The 18,095-nt window shown below is 40.3% G+C and overlaps 1 long non-coding RNA gene across 1 annotated transcript; it reads right to left on the bottom strand.

Annotated features, from left to right (window-relative positions):
* Positions 1–200: 200 nt before the first annotated feature.
* LOC107812072 (uncharacterized) lies at positions 201–17,382 on the bottom strand. The gene is made up of 2 exons (XR_001654052.2): positions 17,268–17,382; positions 201–759 (listed from the first exon to the last, which is right to left on the bottom strand). It is a non-coding gene; the product is annotated as an uncharacterized LOC107812072 (long non-coding RNA).
* Positions 17,383–18,095: the final 713 nt, after the last annotated feature.

The raw sequence follows: 18,095 nt of genomic DNA, 5'->3' as shown, positions 1-18,095 counted from the left end.
ACAACTCATAAATATCACATCAAAGCTTCGTTACTCTAATCCCGCTTTTAAATTCAAGTAATTAATCTCTTAACTTACTCGAAAGTGGTATTGTTCAACAACAATCTAATCAAGTGTTCTTTCTCAAGCAACACTAGATAACTAGACACGATTAATCAAGAGCCCTTTCAATTAATCACAAGAAACACATAGTTGAACAATTATAGAGTAAAAACGGCTCAATTATATCAAAACGTAATCAAGACTTCATCCAACAATTAGTTCTATCAACCCTATATGACGGGTTTAGCTACTCATACTATTATGCACAATTACAATATAAAAAGTCATATCCAACAATGGAATTAAGAAGAAGAAGAAGAAGAAGATGAAAAACTAGTAGGAGAATTCTCCGTCTTGCTCATTTTGTGTTCTTACCTCCAAAGTTCTTCTAAAAACAGAGATACCCTCTTTTTGGGCGAGTTGGGCTTCATATAGGTCAAGGTTAGTCGCCTCTCAAATTACAAAATTGGCCTTGGACTATTTTTCTCGGAAGTGCGTGTGCGGCCGCGCATCGACTGCGCACTTTGGCCAGTTTCTGCCTGTCATGCGTGGCCCAATGCACGGCCGCGCATAGACCGCGCATAGACTGCGCACCTGGAGGATTTTATGCAGCATTGTTTCTTTCTTCTTTTTAAGCGCGCTAACCTCCAATTGGCCTTCAATACTCCATATTAGCTCCAAAACACTCTTTAACGTCCTCATAGCTCGGAATTGCTCCTGCAAAGCATAAAGTTCTTAATTAGATCAATTTGTTATCATTTAACATTCAAATATCAATAAAGTACAGCTAAGTTAGAGTGCAAATGGTAGCTAAACTACATAATTATAGACTACTATTAATTGTCCAAGTGTGAATTAGTGATTATTTTGTAGGATCAAATATGAATCTTTTGGATTATTGATGAAATACACTTTGAAGCATTAATATTTTGATGATGTAATTTTGGTATACTTGTATTTTTTATATAATGAATATTTTTCTTATTTAATCTTCTATATTGGGTTAAAATGATTATGAAGTGTTATGGAAGTTTCAAAGCATGGCATTTAATAAATAGGATTGTAAATGTGACATAAATAAATTGTGAAAGGGTACTGGCGTTATAGAAGCAATTTTCTTTTGCAACTACGGTGGTTTAAAAACAACACAATAAGCAAACCAAAGAGCCGCATTAACCAGATTAAAATACGGCAGTTTTCAAATGCAATTACGGTGGTTTTGACAGAACCACCATAATATAATTTTGGCGAACGGGATTGTGGCGCTTTCAAAAGCCGTCGTTACTGTGTATTATGGCGGTTGTAAACCTCCATTATATGTTAAATAAACCACCGCAATAACTCCTTCTTCTTGTAGTGTTTGGGTAGATTTTGACCTAAGGAGGCTAAGGAGGAGTTGGAAGAACACAAGAACAAGGATTTTATCATTCCTTCCTCACTCAAGATCCGGGTTTGGATTGAATTTATGTTTTCCTATACTTTATTTACATTTGTGAAGAACTTCTCCATGTCTATGGAGCAGATCCTTTTGGGTTTTGATGGATTTGGTGTATTGATGATTGTTTGTGGATTATAACTCTATTTTTATGTATTTGAATCATTTTTGGAAGATTTAATTGTTGCATCTATATTCACTTGTTCTTGTAATCGAAAGAGGAATAACTTGTGATATCTTTGTATTATATTGTTGGTTGAGTTCATAGATTCTTCTAAGTAATCGAAAGAGGCTAGTAGAATCATTGATTAAATCTAGTTAGGAGAATAATCGAAAGAGGTTTTCCTAAAGACCAATCCACTACGCATTCTTGCATATCTTTACAGAGCTTAAATTGGTTCATATTGTGAGGTTGAGACTTAATCGAGAGAGGAGTTTATACTAAACAATTGTACTGATAATTAAGTGAATTCGAGAGACTCACTTGAACATTAGAAGTGAATTATCTAGAGTTAAATCCCAGACAATTATCTTGCACCTATCCTATCAAAACCCTATTTTCTCACATTGACATCTTCCCTTGTTTAGTCCTTACTTCGATTGTCATTAGTAAATTAACTCTAGATTCTTAATTAAATTTAGTATTAACCACATAAATCTAAAGTGTTGATCATCTTAGATAACAATCTAGCTACAAACTACGATAATACTGTTTAACTCCAATCCATGTGGATACAATATTATACTATACTATCTTTGACTAGCGAGCATAATTTAAGTGTGTGTTTTGCTCTCGTCAATGAGTTGAAGAGGTGGACTACGTTCTTGTCTCAGTTGCGATGCTTTTGGTGGCTGCGGCCAGCTTTGCAAGGCCGTCCGCCTCAGCATTTTGTACTCGGGGAATTTGGTCGAACTGACATTCGTCGAACTCGGGCAGCAGCTTGCAGATTTTAGTCTGATATTTTTGCAATCTTTGTTCTTTGATTTGGTAAATCCCTATAACTTGGTTGACTACGAGTTGGGAATCACAACGTAGTTTTAACCGTTTTGCCCTGTACTTGAGTGCTAGTATGTGATATCGTGCTCGCTCATCTCGATGGCCCATTTGGCCAGCCTTCCCGATAGCTCGGGTTTATGCAAAATGCTTCTCAGGAAGAAAGTCGTGACAACCGAAATAGGGTGGCATTGAAATACGATCTAAGATTTTGTGAAGCTACAACTAAGGCCAGGGCCAGCTTTTCGAGGTGAGGATACCTCGTCTCGGTGTCGACTAATGTTTTGCTAATATAATAGATGGGGGATTGCGTACCTTTATTTTCTCGAACCGGAACCTCGCTTACATCTACTTCGGATACAACGAGATAAACGAGGAGACGTTCTCCTAGCTCTAGTTTTGAAAGTGTAACGACCCAACCAGTCGTTTTGAGTATTACAACCTCGTTCCCCCATTTACTGCTCAATTTGTGCTTTACAAATTGTTATTTGACTTGCCGGGGTGATTGGTTCGGGTCCGGTAAGATTTTTGAATGAATTGGAACACTTAGTTCCAAGGTTTAAAGCTTAAGTTAAAATAGTGACCGGATGTCGACTTATGTGTAAACGACCCTGGAATAGTGTTTTAAAGATTCCAATAGCCCCGTATGGTGATTTTGGATTTAGGAGCGTGTCCGAAAAATTATTTGGAAGTCCGTAGTTAAATTAGGTTTGAAATGGCTAAAATAGAAATTTAAGTTTGAAAGTATGACCGGGGAGTTGACTTTTTGATATCGGGGCCTAAAGTCGATTCTAAAAATTGGAATACCTCTGTTATGTCATTTATGACTTGTGTGCAAAATTTGAGGTCAATCGGACGTGATTTGATAGGTTCCAGCATCGTTTGTAGAAATTGGAAGTTTCAAAGTTCATTAGGCTTTAATCTATGTGTGATTCATGTTTTTAGTGTTGTTTGATGTGATTTGAACACTCGACTAAGTTTGTATGATGTTTTAGGACTTGTTCGTATATTTGGTTGAGGTCCCGGGGCCCTCGGGTAAGTTTTGGGTGGTTAACGGATCAAATTCGGACTTAGAAGAAAAGATGAAGTTTCTGCCTTCTGGTGCAATCGCACCTTCGGAATTTGGCTCACAGGTGCGAGCACGCAGAAGCGGAATGGTCATCGCAAGTGCGCAAGGTCCGCAAAAGCGGATGAAAATCTCGCAATGTGAGCTCGCAGGTGCGAGCTGGGATGCGCAGAAGCGGAGGCTAGGCTGGTGGACTGTGGAGCGCAGATGCGGAAGGCATTTCGTAGGTGCGGACTCGCACCTGCATGAGGTGGATCGCAGAAGCGGGAGAAAATCCGCATAAGCGGTTAAAAATCCCGCAGAAGCGAAAACCCGTGGACAGTACAAAAACATAGGGGTTCCGAGCTTTTGCCATATTTGGGCATTTCAAGCTCGGGCTGGGCAATTTTTGAGCGAGTAGTTCACAAGAATTCTTAAGGTAAGTCCCTTATGATCATTTCTACTCCATAATATTGAATTATCATCAAATAATCCGACTAGATTACATGTTTTTGAGGTGTAAATCGGGGATTTGAACCTAGGGATTTCAAAATGAGAATTTGAGATTTGGAGGCCGAGTTGAGGTCCGATTTTGGTAAAAATTGGTATGGTTAGACTCGTGGGTGAATGAGTTTTCGGGTTTTGTAACTTTTGTCGGGTTCTAAGACGTGGGCCCCACAGGCGACTTTTGAGCTAAATTTCGGATTTTATTGGAAAATTAGTATTTTCTTATGGAATTAATTCCAATAAATTATATTGCCTGAATCGAATTATTTGTGGTTATATTCGAGGTGTTTGGAGGCCAATTCACGAGGCAAAGGCATAGCAGAATAAAGAATTACACGGTTTGAGGTAAGTAACACTTCTAAACTTGGTTCTGAGGATATGAATCCCTGAATTGGTGTTATATAAATTGCTTGGAGGTGACGCACACGATAGTTGACGAGCGTGTGGACGTGCACCATTGAAATTGTGACTTGAATAAATTCTGTGAAGTTGTAAAAATTAAAGAATCATGTTACTATCTGAGCATTTCCCACGTGTTAGAGAAATTGAGCTGAGGCTCTTATTATAGATCATGTTTAGGCTACGTGCCGATATTTTGTGACCCATGGGGTCGTGTTGCTGTTGAATTAATTGTTTCAAAAATGTACATCTCACACTTAGTCATATTCATCCATTGTGGGGATATTTATGGGATCGAGCTGTGCGCCGCAGCAGGCCATATTGGCTTTATATATATTGTTATTATATGGATCGGGGTTGCCCGCCTGCAGCAGGCCTTATAGGCTTCACTATTATATGGATCGGGGCTGCCCGCCTGCAGCATGCCTTATAGGCTTTATTATTATACGGATCGGGACTGCCCGCCTGCAGTAGGCCATATCGGCTTTATATCACGCTTGGGCTGAAGGAGCCCTTCCAGAGTCTGTACATACCCCCAGTGAGCGTAGATGATTATATGTTCGGGATGGACTTGCCTTACTTATTTATATTGTGATGAACTTTCCAGGGCATGGACTTGCCTTATTTATTTATATTGTGATGAATTTTTCCCTCGACATGGATCTTGTCTGTATCATTAACATGTGGGGGGTAAATTACCACAGGGCTGGATTGGCCTTATACGATACTGAGGGACTGACTGTTAGTTGATGTGAATATATATACAGGATGGAATATCCCTGGGCTGGATTGGCCATAAACAATACCGAGCGACCGAATGATTAGTGACCAGTAGTACAAGAAGTCTTTCCAGTGAGATGTCACATTCCTCATATCATGCAGTATTGATCTATTTTGCTTGTACTGAGTTTAACTATTGAACTTGAAAGCATGCCTACATTTCTGTACCGTTATTTATATTAGACTATACCCGCGGAGCTTGTCACTACTTTCAGCCTAGAGGTTAGTCTTGTTACATATTGAGTTGGTTGTACTCATACTACAATCTCTACACCTCGTGTGCAGATCCAGGTGCTCCCGGATACGGCGGCTGCTAGATTTCAGATTTTATTTTGTTGGAGACTATCAAGGTAGTTGCTTAGTGTCCGCAGACTTTGACTCCCTTCCTTTTTAGTTATTGTATTGTTCTATATTTTCAGACAGTGATTGTATCAATCAGAATTTGTATTCATTTAGATGCTCATTTACTCAGTGACACCGGATTTTGGGAGTGTTTATATCTATATTTGTGAGATTTCTTCCACTGAATTTAAATATTATGTTTTCAAATTTAAAAGATATGGTGGTTTATTGAGATTGTCGGCTTGCCTAGTATTGAGATAGGCGCCATCACGACATGTGAGATTTTGGGTAGTGACAAGTTGGTATCAGAGCCTAGGTTACATAGGTCTCACGAGTCATGAGCATGTTTAGTAGAGTCTTGCAGATCGGTACGGAGACGTCTGTACTTATCTTCGAGAGGCTGCCGAACTCTTACGAAAATTTCACTTTCTTGTATTCTATCGTGCGGAATTGATTCATCTTGAAACATAACTCTTTGAATTCCTTCCACGCATTCATGTGCGCATATGAGCGCTTAGTATCAGTTGTGCATCGTTGGCTTGTGATTCCATGAACGAGGTTCAAGATGAGTATTCTGTGTTTTGTTGATGGGCCAGTCTGGAGGACTTGAGGCCGGAGTTAGACCGCAGCTTAAGCTCTGTAGTTTCAGTTGTGATAACCTGTGCGATTGGACTTATGCGTTCGGTAGTATTCATATGAGTGGAATTTATGGTTCGATGAGCGGTTGAATGACTATATGATAAGTATGATGTGAATGCAAGATGTGTTCGGATGGGTTTAATGAGACAAATAAAGTTTACTTGTGACTCAAGAGTCTGCTATTGGGTACTTGATTCCTATTTTGATGTGACGTACAGTCTTGAGGTATGAGTACGTCGAGGGATCTGTCATGCTATTTAATTGTGGAGTGAAGTAGATTTTCACGTCGTGTTGATAAGTTCAAACTTAGAAATATTAAGTGATTCTGTAGTAATTGTGGCTGCGAAGGGGTATAGCAATATGCCAATTTGAGGCTAAGCAGGTGGGTTATCTCATGCGGAGTAATCTATGTAGGTGTGTTCCTTATAATGTTGAGTTGAGAAAGTTGAGAAAATGCGAACTTAGCGGATGTGAATCCGGTTGAGAAAGTTGACTTGACTGTCACGAGAATAAATGCGAACTTAGCAGATGATTAAGGTATTTTATGGTGGGTGTTGCATAAGCTTGAGAAGAATTTTCGTTGAACTGACTGCAATATTATGGCAGTAATAAAGTATGGGTATTGTGAGTTATAGAGTGTTTTGTTGTATGGCTTCGAGCCAAGTGGGGGAGCCTGCTATTGACAATTCAATTACATGGATATATGTTAAATTTTAGTGTTGGTCAGAGGCATACTTATGGGTTAGTTATGACTTGCAGAGGTGGAGACCGAGGATGACTCGGGTAAGGAAATTCCTGGATACGGGTTACATTGCACTTTATGAAAATATGAAAATTATGAAATGATTAAGTTGTTATTTTGAAGGATGTAGTGCGCACGAAGTATGAATTTGATTGGTCGTGTTAAATCAAGGTTACTTCTTTGAGTGTTGATTGTGCTAAAGGAGCACGTGTCTTTTGGCCCATTTGGGCGGAGCAAATTAGATTTGAGCAGAGTGGATGACTCTCTAGAGGGTTCTAATGGATTCAAAATGTATATGTGGCAATTGAATTTTTTTCGAATTTTTATATCACTGGAATCGGTTACTTACACTGGATGGTATCGGGACGTGCGGTAATTCTGTTTGACTATGGACTCTACCTTTCAGTATAAGAAAGGAAAGAGGAACAATTTTAAATTCACATAAGGTCCTTAAGAGTGGGTGTCTCTGTTGTGGTATTTATGGAGGTACTTAAGAAGAATACAATGGCTTATGAGACTTAGGGCGGTGTGGTTTTATGTTAGGATATCTTGTAGTGAGCTTTGGGTAAGGATCGTGGTGTTCTGACAAGGAGAAGTGTCAACATGAGGGTAATTCAGAAGAAACTCGAAGAAAATAGGACAACTGGGTAGTAGGCTAGACTAGTATGGTAATGGTATGTCCGGTTCTTTTGGGGTAATTATGATGTGGTAAGACTTTACAGATGTTTCGGTGAAAATATTCTTGGGTTTGGTGACCTGCGTGGCTTGGTCGAGTTAGAAGAATTCAGTTTTGATAGTTTGGTTATGTGCAAATGGATTTGAAAGTGTTCTTTGGTTTCTACCATGGTTTGAACTAGATATTTTCTACCGGTGTGAGAGACATATTGTGTATTGTGAATTCCTCATGGATGAGAGCATATGAAAGGTTTCTAATTTACCGGGTATGTAATATGCTGGTGACTCAGAGTTAATAATGAGATTCTTGTGCTTGTCACATGATGGCATAATAGATGTGGTGTGTTGTGCGGGATTAAGACTTACATGTACAAGGTGGCAGTTCATTCTGGAAAGCAAGACCACGAATTATGGGCAGAATGGTCAATTTCGGATGTATAGACGGATATTATAACTGCTCGGTAATCCCTGAGAAGGGTACGCATTTCAAAAGGGCATTGTGTTTTGACTTACATGTGTTCATTAGCATTACGGTACTCACTTGGTTGATAAACTGTTGATATTCAAATTATTGCAATGTGGCACGGTAGAATTATGAAAGTATTCCTCGTGGGATGATCGTGCATGAAAGATGTGTTTGTCATTCGAGTGCTGGAGTTGGGATCAGTTACGGTGGTCCATGTGTTCTATGAATTTGGAGACTAGGGGTTCTCAGAAGCATATTATTTCAGGGTCGCGGCCTATTTGAGGTGAGTATTTTATTTAAACTCAGTAGAGGCACTAGTTGCCTTAATTATTTGTGATGACTACGCGCTACAAATGTGTATATATATATGTAAGGTTTGAGCCCATGTGCAGGCATCGGGGAAAGTATTCAGACTCGAAAAAATGTTTAGGCTATGATATGCCTAGAGTTGACGGTTAAGTGTAAAGTTATGACGTTTCTCGTATTCGTACCTTTGTTGAGAACTATCCGGGCTATACTTGAGGTTACAAAGAGGCTAATTACCTGAATAAACTGGGTAGTTACTATTTCAGCGTTCACTTGCCAATTTGGAGTTGTGATAGCGCATTTTGCACATGCCTACTCTATGGCATATTATTTATACCAGTCCAGGAGCATGTGAATTTTATTTCATTTATCATAAACGTGTGTACTTATTTGATTTCTCCTATATGATATGCTTGGACTGGAGGCCTGTGACCATGCCAGGCGGATTATATTATTGGCACGTGAGTGGTCCGTGCGGATCCATATACTGATATTATTGGCACGTGAGTTATTCGTGCGGGTCCAGATATTGATACGATAGCACGTGAGTTGTCCGTGCGGATTGATCTTAATGTGAGCTCTAGGAGAGCTGGTTACCATTATTAGATTCGTGTGTCTTGGATTTACCATGTATGGTGAGCTCATAGCATTTCGGTTGTAGAAGTGCTTGTTGAACTTGCGAAACGGTTCTCTTCCTTGAAACATTTTTGGGTACACGGATTGTGCAGTTTGTGGCTTGAATTAGATTGATGTGGCATGTTTGTCGGATAGTTGTGTTTAATAATATATGATCATTGGACCTAGAATGGGTACTATTAGGTTTGATTATGGTATATTTGGGAGGATGAGATTGGAAGTCGGCTTAGAAAGTGATTATGGTTCTGGTTGGGACGAGATAGCTCCATGACTTGTTGATCTGATAAGGGGTTATGAGATTCCACGTGTTTCTTTTATTATCAGCAGTGTACGAAAGTTTTGGAATGAGGTTATGTGGGATGCGGGGTTTAATATAGTACTTGGTTGGTTTGGAGTAGTTACAGTGATCGGAAATGGTGTTGCGAGTATGAGAGTTGTGTGATATATCATGCTACTACATCGTGAGTTATGGCTATGAGATGATACAGTTTGTACGGACTTATGCAGTGCGTAGATGCGAGATTCGGGTCTTGAAAAAAAAAATTCGAATGCTGGAAATTGAATTCCAAGGTTTACGGGCAAAGGTTAAATTAATGATCTTCATTTATGTTGTGTTGTCAGACCTATATAGAATAGGGTGACGAGAGATCACCCCCGGGTACATGCATGGTAAGATGGAATAGTGAGTTTGTGGCTTGGAAACAACTCTTGGCACGTTCGAGGACGAACGTATGTTTAAGTGGGGGAGAATGTAACGATCTGTCCGGTCGTTTTGAGTATTACAACCTCGTTCCTCCATTTACTGCTCAAATTGTGCTTTACAAATTATTATTAGACTTGCCGGGGTGATTGGTTCGGGTCCAGTAAGGATTTCGAATGAATTGGAACACTTGGTTCCAAGGTTTAAAGCTTAAGTTAAAATAATGACTGGATGTTGACTTATGTGTAAACAACCCTGGAATAGAGTTTTGATGATTCCAATAGCTCCGTATGGTGATTTTGGACTTAGGAGCGTGTCCGGAAAATTATTCAGAAGTCCGTAGTTAAATTAGACTTGAAATGGCTAAAATAGAAATTTAAGTTAGGAAGTTTGACCGGGGAATTGACTTTTTGATATCGGGGCCGAAATCCGATTCTGAAAATTGAAATACCTCCGTTATGTCATTTATGACTTGTGTGCAAAATTTGAGGTCAATACGTGATTTGATAGGTTCCGGCGTCATTTGTAGAAATTGAAAGTTTCAACGTTCATTAAGCTTGAATTTATGTGTGATTCGTGTTTTTAGTATTGTTTGATGTGATTTGAAGACTCGACTAAGTTTGTATGATGTTTTAAGACTTGTTCGTATATTTGGTTGAGGTCCTGGGGGCCGGGTGAGTTTCGGGTGGTTAACGGATCAAATTGGGACATAGAAGAAAAGCTGAAGTTTCTGCCTTCTGTTGCAATCGCACCTGCGGAATTTGGCTCGCATGTGCGAGCACGCAGAAGCGCAATGGGCATCGCAGGTGCACAAGGTCCGCAGAAGCAGCTAAAAATCCGGCAGAAGCGGAAACACCTTGACAGTACAAAAACACAGGGGTTCCGAGCTTTTGCCATTTTTAGGCATTTCAAGCTCAAGCTGGGCGATGTTTGAGCAAGGTTTTCACGGGAATTCTTAAGGTAAGTCCCTTGTAATCATTTCTACTCCATAATATTGAATTATCATCGAATAATCCGACTAGATTACATTTTTTTGAAGTGTAAAACAGGGATTTGAACCTAGGGATTTCAAAATGAGAATTTGAGGCCGAGTTGAGGTCGGATTTTGGTAAAATTGGTATGGTTAGACTCGTGGTTGAATGAGCTTTCGGATTTTGTAACTTTTGTCAGGTTCCGAGATGTGGGCCCCACGGTCGATATTTGAGCTAAATTTCAGATTTTCTTGGAAAATTAGTATTCCAATAAATTTTATTGACTGAATCGAATTATTTGTGGGTAGATTCGAGGCGTTCGGAGGCCAACTCACTAGACAAAGGCGTAGAAGAATAAAGAATTACACGGTTTGAGGTAAGTAACACTTCTAAACTTGGTTCTGAGGGTATGAATCCCCAAATTGTTGTTATATAAATTATTTGGAGGTGACGCACACGATAGTTGACGAGCGTGTGGACGTGCACCATTGAAATTGTGGCTTGAATAAATTCTGTGAAGTTGTAAAAATTAAAGAATCATGTTATTATCTGAGAATTTCCCACGTGTTAGAGAAATTGAGCTGAGGCACTTATTAAAGATCATGTTTAGGCTACGTGCCGATATTTTGGGACCCATGGGGTCGTGTTGCTACTGAATTAATTGTTTCAAAAATGTACATTTCATACCCAGTCATATTCATCCATTGTGAGGATATTTATGGGATCGAGCTGCGCGCCGCAGCATGCCATATTGGCTTTATATATATTATTATTATATGGATCGGGGTTGCCCGCCTATAGCAGGCCTTATAGGCTTTACTATTATATGGATCGGGGTTGCCCGCCTGCAGCAGGCCTTATAGGCTTTATTATTATACAGATCGGGATTGCCCGCATGCAGTAGGCTATATCGGCTTTATATCACGCTTGGGCTGAAGTAGCCCCTCTAGAGTCTGTACACACACCCAGTGAGCGTAGATGATTATATATATATTCGGGATGGACTTTCCAGGGCATGGACTTGCCTTATTTATTTATATTGTGATGAATTTTCCTTGGACATGGATCTTGTTCGTATCATTTACATGTGGCGGTAAATTACCCCAGGACTGGATTGGTCTTATACGGTATTGAGGGACTTACTGTCAGTTGATGTGAATATATATACGGGATGGAATATCCCTGGGCTGGATTGGCCATAAACACTACCGAGTGACCAAATGATTAGTTACCAGTAGTACAAGAAGTCTTTCCACTGAGATGTCACATTCCTCATATCATGCAGTATTGATATATTTTGCGTGTACTAAGTTTAACTGTTGAACTTGTAAGCACGCATACATTTATGTACCATTATTTAAACTGGACTGTACCCGCGGAGCTCGTCACTACTTTCAGCCCAGAGGTTAGTCTTGTTACTTATTGAGTTGGTTGTACTCATAATATACTCTGCACCTCGTGTGCAGACCCAGGTGCTCTCCGATACGGCGGCTGGTAGATTTCGGATTTTATTTTGTTAGAGACTATCAAGGTAGCTTCTTGGCGTCCGCAGACTTTGACTCCCTTCCATTTTAGTTATTGTACTGTTCTATATTTTCAGACAGTGATTGTATCAATTAGACTTTGTATTCATTTAGATGCTCATGTACTCAGTGACACCGAGTTTTGGGAGTGTTTATATCTATATTTGTGAGATTTCTTTCGCGGAATTTAAATATTATATTTTCAAATTTAAAAGATATGGTAGTTTATTGAGATTGTCGGCTTGCCTAGTATTGAGATAGGCGTCATCACGACATGTGAGATTTTGGGTCATGACAAAATGGTGGCGATGAAAAATATGCTTTTAATTCCTTCAGGGCGTGGATGCACTCTGAAATCCATTGGAGGCTATTATCCTTCTTGAGTATGCCGAAGAATCCGTGACACCTATCTGATGTTCGTGAAATAAACCTTGATAGGGCGGCTAACCGGCCAGTCAACCTTTGAACTTGCTTTTTAGTGGTCAAAAGTTCTGGTATCCCCTCGATGGATTTCATTTGGTCGGGATTGACCTCGATCCCTCTCTATGATACTAGGAAACCTAGAAACTTTCCTGAGGCCACACCAAACGCACATTTTTCGGGGTTCAACTTCATTCTGTATCGCTTGAGTTTGTCGAACGTTTCTCTCAGATGCTCGATATGATCTTCTTTCCTTTTGGACTTGACCAGCATGTCGTCTATATAGACTTCCATCGTTTTACCAAGTTGGTCCTTGGAACATCCTCCTCACCAACCTTTGGTAGGTCACCCCCGCGTTCTTTAATCCGAAGGGCATGACCCTGTAGCAGTACGTCCCTTAATGGGTGATGAAGGTGATTTTTTCCTGATCCTCTTCTTCTATGAGGAATTTATTATAACCTGAATAAGCGTCCAAGAACCTCAGTAGTTCGTGTCCGGCTGTTGCATCGATGAGTTGGTCGATATGGGGTAATGGGAATGAATCCTTTGGGCATGATTTGTTTAAATCTGTGAAATCCACGCACATCCGCCATTTCCCATTCTTCTTCTTAACCATGACCACGTTGGCGACCCACTGGGGTACTTCGACTCCCTGTTGGAGCCATTGTTCAACAGTTTTTCCACCTCTTCACGTACCGCATAATTGACTGTGGAGTTAAACTTACGTCTGAAGTGTCTCACTAGAGGATGGAATGTGTCGACGTTCAGTTTGTGTGTGGCGATTTCCTTTGGGATGTCTGACATGTCTGCATAGCTGAAAAGCAAACAAATTTGCATTAGTATTTAAGAATTGACGGAATTTACCTGGTTCCTGAAGTTTGCAGCCGATGTAAGCTTTCTTGCTGTGGTCGTTGAGGTCAAATTGAACAGGGTCGAGGTCTTCTATGGTCGATCCTGCAGCTTCGACCATATCGGGGTCTCTGATGACGTCCTCGCTATCATCACATATCAACCTCGACCCTCTTGATTGTTATGCCTCTTTTTCTGTGTCCTTCATTTGTTGAGTGACCGTACTGTCTTGGACGATGCGATAGCATTCCCGGGATGTGCGTTGTTCCCCTCGTATGCTGAATATTCCTTATGGAGTCGGGAACTTGCTGACCCGGTATAAGCTGGAAGGGACGACCCTCATTGTGTGTATCCATAGTCGCCCTATTATGGCGTTGTACGTTGTGTATTGGTCCATGATGTGGAACGTGGTTTCTAGAGTGACGCCACTGGCCAGAACGGGGAGTGTGATTTCACCAGATGTTCGCTCGACTGCATTGTTAAAACCAGTTAGCGTGATGCAATGCGACATTATCTTAACTTCGAGTTTCATTTGTGCAAGTACTCGAGGATGGATAATGCACGCGCCGCTCCCATCGTCTACCATAATGCGTCTCACATCGGTATCTAAAATTCGTAAAATAATAACAAGGGCATTATAGTAAAGGAAATCCAAACCGTTGGTATCTGACTTATCGAAGATGATACTCTCTTCGAGTTCGTCATACCATTCGCGGGTGATCGACCGTTTGAGCTTGTAGGTAGTGGTGAACTTCACGATGTTGATGGAAGGATCGTCGCCACCACCGATGATAGTGTGAATGGTGCCAGTTGGTGAGGGTGTTTTCGGCGGTCATTGATGTTGTTCATGTCCTCTAGAAAAGTTGGTCCTTCCCCGGTCGCTCAGCAACTCTTTGAGGTGTCCTTGTCGTAACATGTTCACGACCTCCTGCCTTAGGGCGATGCAATGTTCTGTTTTATGCTCTCGTTCTTGGTGGAACTCGTAGAGGGCGTCTGACTTTTTGGTGCTCGGATCTGACCTCATATTTTGTGGCCATTTCACCTTTGGTCCGAGCTTCTCCAGGGCATAGACTATCTCTGTAGGTGACGCACAAAAGTTGTTAGCGGATAATAAAGGGTGCATACCTCTTTCATTCCAGTGAGTCCCTGTCCTTGATCTAGGCGAGCCTTCTTCGTGGCGGGAGGAGGGCGCGATGGACGCTCTGACCTACGGTTGATGTCGTTCCCTGTTAGGCCACGGAGCTGTGAGGTCTCTTCTAGTATCATTTCTTCGATCCTTTCTAGGTTCGGCCTGTACCGAGGTCAGTCGATGAGTTGGTCCGTTAAGGTCGTCTTCATCTATTCAGACCTCGACACAATACGCGTTGTGTATTTCATCCCAAGTGGTTGGGGGGTACTTCATCAGTCGACTCAGTAGCTTTCTAGTCGCCCTCGAACCATCCCTACTCAACCCATTTTGAAAGGCTGCGACCACCATCTCTTCTGACACGCTCGATAGGGTCATCCTCACTCGGTTAAACCGAGCAAGGAAGTCCCTCAATCCCTCCCCTGGAGACTGTTTAATAGCAAATATGTCGTTCACTCTCGTCTCTGCCTTCCTGGCCCCAGCATGGGCCATTACGAATTTGTCGGTCATCTCTTCGAAAGTTTCAATGGATCACGCAGGTAGTGGAGAATACCATGTTAACGCTCCTCATATGAGGGTTTCACCGATGTTTTTCAACAAAATGAAAGATACTTGTTCTTTGGCGAGGTCATTGCCTTTCACGGCGGTGACGTAGTGAGTCACATGATCTTCAGGGTCAGTCGTGCCATCATATATCTTGAGGTAGGGCAGCATTTTAAAAGTTTTTGGTATGGCATGTGTGGCGGCGTCATCACTATAGGGTTGCTCGACGAATCGGCCGGCATCTCTCGTCGGCAAAAGCTTAGGAGCATCCGGTATCTTATCGACCCTTTCTTGGTGCTCTCTCATTTGATCTCGGAGTGATCTGTTCTCATTCTCCATTTCCTCCATCCTTTTTAGGATGGTTGTGAGAGTGTCGTCGCCTGCATTATTAACGACATTGTGAGAAATACTTGTCGTTGGAGGGGGAGGGAGTTGGTTGTGCTACTCGTCTGCTGGTTGTATAACGCAAGTTCTTGCATTTCCTATAGCCGTATCCCTAGCGAGCTTATGGAGGATGCTGGTTATCGTGTCAGTTAACCATGCCTCAAGGAGCGTTTTTACAGCTGGGGGCATCTCCTCCGCCACAGATGTGGAGGCTCCCTTACCAAGAGATTTTGTGATGTTGTAGTGAGGAAGAGGTGACCCATCTCGTCTAGGGGAGGCATTGGGTGTCGTATCCTCACTGGTCGTTTCGCAGCTCTCATTGAGGACAATTATAAGGTTGGTCGGTATGTCATTTGTTATTCTCAGCCTTTCTTCTCAGTTACCTGGCATGTCAGATTTTGCACAAGGAAAGAGAAAAGATCTTGGGCTTTGTGATGTTAGTGATCTGTGTTGGTTATAGATCTAGAAGAAACTAAATATTTAAGTAGGAAATCCCCACAGACAGCGCCAAATTGTTTAACCCAAAAACGTAAATATTGGTTCAAATAATTAATTCTAAATAAACATGGGTTAATCTTAGTTAAGAATAATTTCCTCAAATCTTGATATCGAATAGGTAGTTGAAAAATATTTATGAAAAATATGATGATTCCTTGCAATAGATGTCTTATAACTGACAATAACAATACGTAAGATATTCAATAAATGTCAATCTGATGGCAATCACGTAATTAAGAGGAATAATCTAAGCAACAAAAGGTGGAACAAAGGAACCTTCCCCTAACAATGATTGGATGACAGATCCTCAAACAATTAAGATCCCTCGGATCTGGCAAGAATCTTAATAAAAAGTAAAGTCTTGTATTGAGTGAAGAATAAATCTTTTGTCAAAGTGTTGTTCTTACAAGAATGAATTTCACGTGTCTTTCCTCTCTCTCTCTCTCTCTCTCTTCCTTTTATTTATATGGGATCTTTTCCCGATAAACCCTAATAGCACAAATGTAAGGAATATTCACTAAAATATTCCCTTCCTGATTCCAATTTGAAAACTAGTCGTTACAGCTCTATCGTTAGTGTTCGATCACGGCCCTCCTCGACTCTTCGACCATGATCCTCGTTGATTACTTGACCGTGACTCTCGACTTCTCGACCTTGACCTTGGCCAATATGACTTCACGACCGTCTTTAAGTGATGATTTGCGGGTCCTTCTCGCACTGTTATTTTGATCCGAATATCCTAAAGGCAAATTTTGACTCATATATTATGGTATTATTGTCACTTTACCTTCTTGTTACTGTTACGATTATAATCTTGCTGACGTCACATGGACTCAAGCCCAAATCAACCTCTAAAAATAAAAATGCATAGACATTTTCAAGCTTAAAATGAACACCGCAAAAAGAAAAAAAAAATCAATATCTGATTTTGATACCAATTAAATTCAGTTCAAGCCTTTAGGTCACAAAGAATTATGTTCCTACAAATTATTAACCATATAGTAGTTCATATCATGAAAGCAGAAAAATGAAGAAGAAAAAAGAGAGTTCCATTTCTCGAACAAAAAGGAGGAACAATTAATTAATGCAATAAAAATAAATGTAATAAAATACCTATAAATCTTACATTACAAGCACCAAAATCAATGTATTGCGGACGAAATTTGAAGCTGGAAACATGATTTTACTAAACATTTGAAACATGATTTCACAAAAATAAAATTAGCAGAATGTAAAAACACAAACCTGATTCGTTGTGTTACGCTAATGGCGCTTGACTGCTCGTAGAACCTAAGGCAGGAGGAGGGGTTTCATATTTGAGAATTGATAGGGAATCAAAATCCTGTTCAAAGTTAGAAAGACGGCTATGTTTATATAGCTCCATCTAAGCCCATTAGCCGGAAATATCTGGATTGAAGGGTCGACAATTCTAATGGGCCTTACTGGTCTTGGTCCCAAACTCCAGCCCATCTATTCAGGAAATATATTGGGCTTTTAACACAATTGTTGGTCGATCAAAAATAATTTTACTCACCTTATATTTTTGGGATTTTTTTTGTTCTTATACAATATTTGAAACTTATTTATCAAAATTATTCTAATTTTGTATATTACACATCCTAAATAAGAATTACTTATAAATTATATACATTTCACCTTAAAAGGTTCTCAATCTATTATTAGTGCTTTCAATCAAGAGATTTAGTTACACAATTTTCCTTTTTTCTCTCCTCTCTCCCCTCTTCTCTCCAGATCGAACTTATATTTAATTATGGAAACAATCTAGTTGGATGAGAAGATTCGTCATTTGGTCCCAGCTCCCAACGGTCGCCTGTTATTGCCATGAAAGTACTATACATTAGGCAACGGTTCAGTTGAAGTTGGAAGACAATGTTTTTCCAAAAATTTCTGTTACCCCTTTCTATATGGGAATAAGATGAACCATCAATTTAGTCAATACTTTTACCAGAAATAATAGGGAGGCATTGTCACGCCTGAACATAGTGTAAACGAGGCATAGTAAGCATAGTAAGAAGGTAATGTTTCCAAAAGCAAGCGACGAAAAACCTGTAT

The sequence above is a fragment of the Nicotiana tabacum genome, chromosome 18 (genome assembly GCF_000715075.1).
Source record: "Nicotiana tabacum cultivar K326 chromosome 18, ASM71507v2, whole genome shotgun sequence".
Classification (NCBI taxonomy): Eukaryota; Viridiplantae; Streptophyta; class Magnoliopsida; order Solanales; family Solanaceae; genus Nicotiana; species Nicotiana tabacum.
The sequence above is the reverse complement of the archived record's forward strand: the minus strand, read 5'-3'. Positions and strand labels throughout refer to the sequence as shown.